Here is a 6,687-nt window from a genome sequence, read left to right as displayed (position 1 = left end):
AGATGTAGGTGCACATTTTCGGTAATTTTACCGAATCCTTATTATTACCGAATCGGTAATAAGTACCGATTCAGTAATAATTACCGAATCTGTAATATTTACCGATTCGGTAATATTTACCGATTCGGTAAAATTACCAAAAATGCTATGTGGGTAGCCAATTTTCTATTGGCACATGGCTTACAGAATCGGTATTTTACCATGGAATACAAATCCATGGTAAAATACCGATTCCTGTGTACATGCACATCTGTGCATGTACACATGTGCCATGTGACAGACAGACGTGCCCTTAGGGCATGTCTGCGTGCCACATTGCACACATGCCCGTTTTGGGGGTGCTAGAGGGTGTCAAAGTGACACCCCCTGCACCCTTGTGAATTCTTTAATTACCGATTCGGTAAATACCGAATCGGTAATGCCTAATCATTCCTATGGGCTTCAAAGCCCATAGGAATGAATGGGCATTACCGATTCGGTATTTACCGAATCAGTAATTAAAGAATTGTTAAGGATTCGGTAACGAATCCAGATGTTGGGACTTACATCCCATTTACCGATTTTGAAATACCGAATCGGTAAAATTCGGTATTTCAAAATCGGTAAATGGGATTTACCTACATCGGGCCCTATGTATCTGTTCTCTTAGGACTAAGGGCCAGATGTAGGTCGCCAAATACCGGTCAGTAACGGCCGATTTCGGCCGTTACCGACAGGTATTTGGGATTTGACATGTAGGGGGCCTCATATTTACAGAATCGGTATATTTACCGATTCTGTAAATTTACAGAATCGGTAAAATACCAAATCGGTAAATATAACGATTCTGTAAATCCATATGTAGGTGGCACTGTAATCAGTGCCACAGGCCCTTACCGAATCGTTATTTACCATGGAATACTATTCCATGGTAAATAACGAATTCCAGTGTACATGCACATCTGTGCATGTACACCTGTGCCATGTGGCACACAGACATGCCCTAAGGGCATGTATGTGTTTCACATGGCACACAAGCCAGAGACAGGGGTGAAACAGGGTGTCAAAGTGACACCCTGTCCCCCTTGTAAAATCGGTAAATTTACCGATTCAGTAATTACCGAATCGGTATTTGCTATGGAATCCTATGGGCTTCAAGGCCCATAGGAATCAATGGCAAAAACAGATTCGGTAATTACCGAATCGGTAATTACCGAATCTTACATACCGAATCTTACTGATTCGGTATTTTTACTGAATATTTTACCTACATAGCAATTACCGAATAGTAAATACCGAATCAGTAAAAAACGGTATTTACCATTCGGTAATTTGCTATTAACTACATCTGGACCTAAATGTTCTTTTTTAAATTTAAAGTGAAACCTTTAAACCATATTTAGTCATTGTCAGAATTTGGGACGATGGTTTAAAAACTTGCCTTCAGAAGGCTCACTGACAGAGCGCCACAAAAAGATGGCACACTTTCAGTGCACCTCCTGTAGGCAAGTCCCCTAGAGGAGAGAAAGAGGGTCCCATGGGCCCCCAAACATCCCCATGAAGGTGGGGGCATTCACTCAATGCAGCCAACTGCAAGGAGATCTCTAGACCCTCTTGAAAGTGCAGACATTTGTTGCAGGCACTTTGAAACACAGAGCAGCTTTGAAGCAGCCACACCGTATTTCACTTGAATGCCCTGTCTCCAGGGCAAGGAGACTTTGTGGCTGCCCTGAGGGCATCACATTCACCATAATAGGGCACACTTTCCATGTTTGCGCCCGGTGGCCCTGTTTAAGGTGCCCCGTGGAGTAAATAGGGAAAGGGTGTCCATATGGTAATACAGGCCCTGACGGAAATTTTAAAAATGTTCTTAATATGTAACCATTTAGAGCCAAAATACCAGATTTTAAATTTGTAAGAATGGTCTTGCTTTCTCCCTATAAATCAGCTTGCCTTTTTCAATAAATAGACCCAGTGATTAAATAGCATTTCAATTTTAACATGGTTGTAAAAAAAATGCTCATTTTGAGCAGTCTTTCAATTTTTTAGACTGATTTTTGTGGCACTTGGACTCTGGACGCTGTGAGGCTACCATTCATTCTCCATGTACAAGAGCTCTGACCCATAAATATGGTGTCAAAGTTGCAAAACCCACTTGGTAGTTAACTTTTAAGTGAGCGGTCAAATATGCGGCAAATGTGACACAGGGTTATGACGTTCATCTTTTGCATAGGACCCCAGGAAGGCGCCAAAAACGTGCCATTTATCGAAGTAGATTGGCCATCATTTCTCCACAGCAGACTATACGCTGAGGTGTTTCTGAATCCAAGGTAACGGCACAACGGTATATTAATAAATGGTACATGCTAAGGAGTCTAGAAATACGCTTCTACAGCTTGCTACCCGCAGATGTATTCTGGAATGCCAGGCTATGCCTACTATGTATAAATAAAAGCGATTTGCTATGGGGTCCAGAGATACACTAAAAGGACCAGTGTCTGAAAAAACAGGTTTTCTGTGATGGATTATGTAAGGGTGGATATCCACACACACAAAAGTTGATGAATGAATGCGTATATGAGCTAAGCTTACTGCATAAGAGTAATGCACCAGATGAATTGGCGTGTGTGTGAGGGTCCACTGCATGGATTTGGAATATTTCCTGAATGTTTACTATTAAGTGTTTGTTTTTTAGCTTTATCCTGTATGTCACCCATTTTCCTAGCTCACCAATGCCCCCTATGTATGAATTAAAGCATTACAGAACTATTTCTCCTATGTATTTTGAAAACTGTGTAAAAAGGAAAAAGATTAAGATAACCAATAAGTGTATCTCATACTTGTGAAACCTTACTGTGATTAGCTAATATGCGACCAGCACTGAATATATTAATATAAAATGTTGTCTGAAAAGGGGGGTCAAACACTATACTAAAAGATGTGTTTTTTCTACAGAGCGCTTGGATATCAGATCTATTTTACTACAGAATACAACCCCTCCTTCCCCTTTCTTGCCCTGACGAAGGTGTGGCCTATCTTGGGGGCCTGGCACCGAAACGCGCGTCGGCGTTGAAACCATCTCCCCTGAACATTGTACGATCTATCCCCGGCCTATGGCTGAGAGGAATATTCAGGATGTTCTCAGAGCAATTTACCTCAAAGTCCATCTGAGCAGAATGTTTGAATGAGCCTTGCATGAGTATGATTGGTTGCGATGTATGAATTTGTTGAAGTTTGAATGTTGGAAGGATGACGGGTTGTGTATATACATAGATGTTTTTATCTTATAATTATGAAATTTTTCAAAAAAATGAGTTTGTACAATTATGTTATGTATAAAAATATATGAATCAATCAAGAATAAAAATGATATATTTTCTATAAAAGTGCTTCTGCTTAAATTGTATGCGGTCTTGAGTAATTGGTGAGCGCTAAAATGGGTGACTTTTGAAGATTCTGGACTCTTACTGAGCCTATACTTGATCAAATACGGGGCAGATCTACCTTCTCCTTTATGTAACTAACTTTTAAGTAAGGCCACAGTAGGTTTGTGTGGGAATGCACCAGTGGAATAAACTTTATTGCCACATAGAGACTGTAGTCTATATTTACACCACCCAAGTGTATAACTGTAAATGACTGTCTTCAGGTCCACGATTTTGACACGAGTGGTTGCAAGCTAAAACACTGCAGCAGGAAATGTTGAAATAAACCAAATTTGACTTTTATAAAACTCTATTTTTAAAAATAAGCTAAGTCACCTCTAGGTGTGTATTTTAGGCAAGGATATGGCTGCAGGCAACCATTCCCCTGTCAATGTTCGGTTTCTGCAGCACAAATAGTGGAAGTCTGGATCTCTGAAGACATCTTAAAACAATCCATTTATTTACCATAATTTAATTTGTCAACTGTTGTTTGTTCCATTTTATCTAAATTAGATGCCCAGAATCATCTCTGTTCTGATAGTGGCCAATTGAGCTACTCTGCCAGGCTGAAAAGTAGACTACAAACAAATAGCTTATAACGTTTCTATTGTGAATCAAACCTTAATGTAATATTGACCTAATTTTTACCCAAGTTTTACTAGCCACTTGTTTAGTTGCTTTATTTATTTCCTTTCACTCTAAAAGTTCTCCATATATTTATTTTCTGAACCACTAACATAGCATCTACTTCATTTCATGTCTTACATTTAATATATGGATCCATACAAAAAGGTATAGTTCGTTGAAACTCTTTCTAATGATTGAATCACAAAATCAACCTCTTTATAATTGACTCAATCATGGTCGCCTCACTTCAGTTAATTTTTATAATAAATATATTTAAAGTGAAGGCTTCCAGTTGTATTTGAGCCTTATAACAAGACCAGCCCATAGGTTTGTTTTATCTAGACTTAGACTCAGAATAGTTCATGTTTTGGTGGCTTTCCCTCAACCAAAGAAGCATCCAGCCGGACCCTGCAAATGTGATGGTCTTGCGAAACAAAGCACACTGCACTTTATGTTAATATGCAATCTCTATCTGAACGTTAGGGTTGCTTATCTGAAACCTATGTTGATAAAGTACGGTATTTATAATGTGGACGATGCCATGAAGTTGATTTTTAATATGAATTCTCCGGACATATGTTTTTATACCGCTATGTTTTTATGTAAATCAATTCAGCTTAGGAAAATCATGATATTTTAAAAACTCACCTGTTTTATACCTGTTTTTCAAATGTATTACATTCTGCTGTGCTTTTATGGTCATTGTGTATCATGTACCGAATAAAGCTTCATGAAATGAAATGAAAATGACTTAATCATTCAAAATATATTTATTCGAGTTACAATAGCAATCATAAAAACACAATAAAAACAATATAAGATCATCAATGAATTCATATTCCGTCTATAAAATACAGTTACAGAAATTAGCCTAAAACACCCCTGATAAAAACTTTGATAAATAACAGCATACATTAGAATTATCCAAAAATTTCAAATACATTAAAGCTGGTCTGGCTTCAGTAAAACTCAAAGGCAAGAGAAGAGGATTAATATACATGTGTCACAAACCAGCCCAACTAGGGCAAATAAAAACAAGATGTAAAGTTTCTATTGCAGAGATCATATCACATGCACAAAGTGGGAGGGGGGGTTTGTTGACGTGTGCCACCCCACTAAAAGCTGAGGGAACTAATTCAGATGAAAATATGTTAAATAACTTCTGTGAAAAATCGGCATAGCCAACGTTAAATGCAGTTCTGTTTTGTATGTAGGTTTCACCATAACATAGTGGGTGTAACTGCTTTTATGCAGAGGGCTTAAGGCCCTTGCTTTTTAGGTATGTGCCATAAAAGCTGCCTTAACCCACACAATAGCTGATTTAGAAATCAACTCTGGGGAATTGTAGAGCCAACGTTTGCCCAGAACACTCAGGGTATTTTTTATATAGCTCAACCAAGGTATATGCTGCCCATGTTCCATACTCAGGTAATCCCTCAGGATCTTCCTGTTAAACTCTAGCTCATATTTGAGCCATCAGGAAAACCGTAAGAATATGGGACGCAAGTGAATGTAATCTGCAATAAAGCCTGCTTTCAGGTCATCATGCACTATATCTGTTGAAACACTCTGGCGAATCCTCAACATTCCTCTACATAATTTATTTTCTGCCACTTGTATGGTATTGAACCATTTGAAAAAAAATATTTATGCTGGAAAATTTTGCATTTGGTGAAGAGCACCTTCTTTTTATCTAGATTCATTATTCAGGTTTGTCTTCCTGCTGGGTTACCTTGTCAGCTGAAACTGCTCTGGATGACCAGACCTTGGTATTAAGGCTTCCTGAAAATGACTCAACTTTGGTGGGAAGATTTTGCTCTTTAAAAGCACTTAGATGTTTTTCAAGTAAACTTCAAGGTCACTGTGGGACAAGCAATATAAATTAACTGTCCTCATGAATTCGGCATCAGCTACTGTATACTGTCATGTCCTGCTTGAAGAGTTTGAGAAACAAAATCATTTTTTTAAGCTTTGTTTAAATTTAAAATGTGTAATCCATTGCGATGTTCTACATCAACTAGTGTTCTTCAATTCAAATATACTTTACCTTAAATATTTGACACGTGGTACATTTACTGGCACATGCATCAAGCCGAAAACCACTCGCACAAATTGCGAATCGGTAAAATAGACCCTTAGCACCCGCAAAACACCAGTTACCAATGCAGCATCCAAAATACCGAAAACTCTCTAAAATCCGGCTGCTAAACATGTTTGCGAATTCGCAAACAGCTAACATACAACAGCAAATACTAATTACTATTAGCAATTTAAAGACTCGCTATCCAATGCATGTAAGTTCGCAAACAGCGATTTACCTGAAAATCGCTATTTAGTAAGTGCAGAATAAGGGGAATTACAATCAGGTGGTAAAGTAAAAAAAACACAGGTGCTAATCATCTGAAACCCCTTAAAAAATGACTTAGGTGACCCTGAAAGACCTTCAAAATGGCAGCCCTCTACGTGCTGGCAAGGAGGATTAGGATCAATGCAGCAGCACAGAGCAGGAGGAGGATACAGGAGAGGATCTTTCGCATGCACATCACATTACTGGCCAAAATGATGATGAAATATATGATAAGTACCGGCTGAACCGTGCAATGATCATGCACCTGAATGCAGAGTTGGAACCCCTATTGCAGCACCAAACCTGTAG

This window comes from Lissotriton vulgaris, chromosome 12, assembly GCF_964263255.1.
Source record: "Lissotriton vulgaris chromosome 12, aLisVul1.2, whole genome shotgun sequence".
In the NCBI taxonomy this organism is placed as follows: domain Eukaryota; kingdom Metazoa; phylum Chordata; class Amphibia; order Caudata; family Salamandridae; genus Lissotriton; species Lissotriton vulgaris.
Note: the sequence above shows the minus strand (reverse complement) of the source record.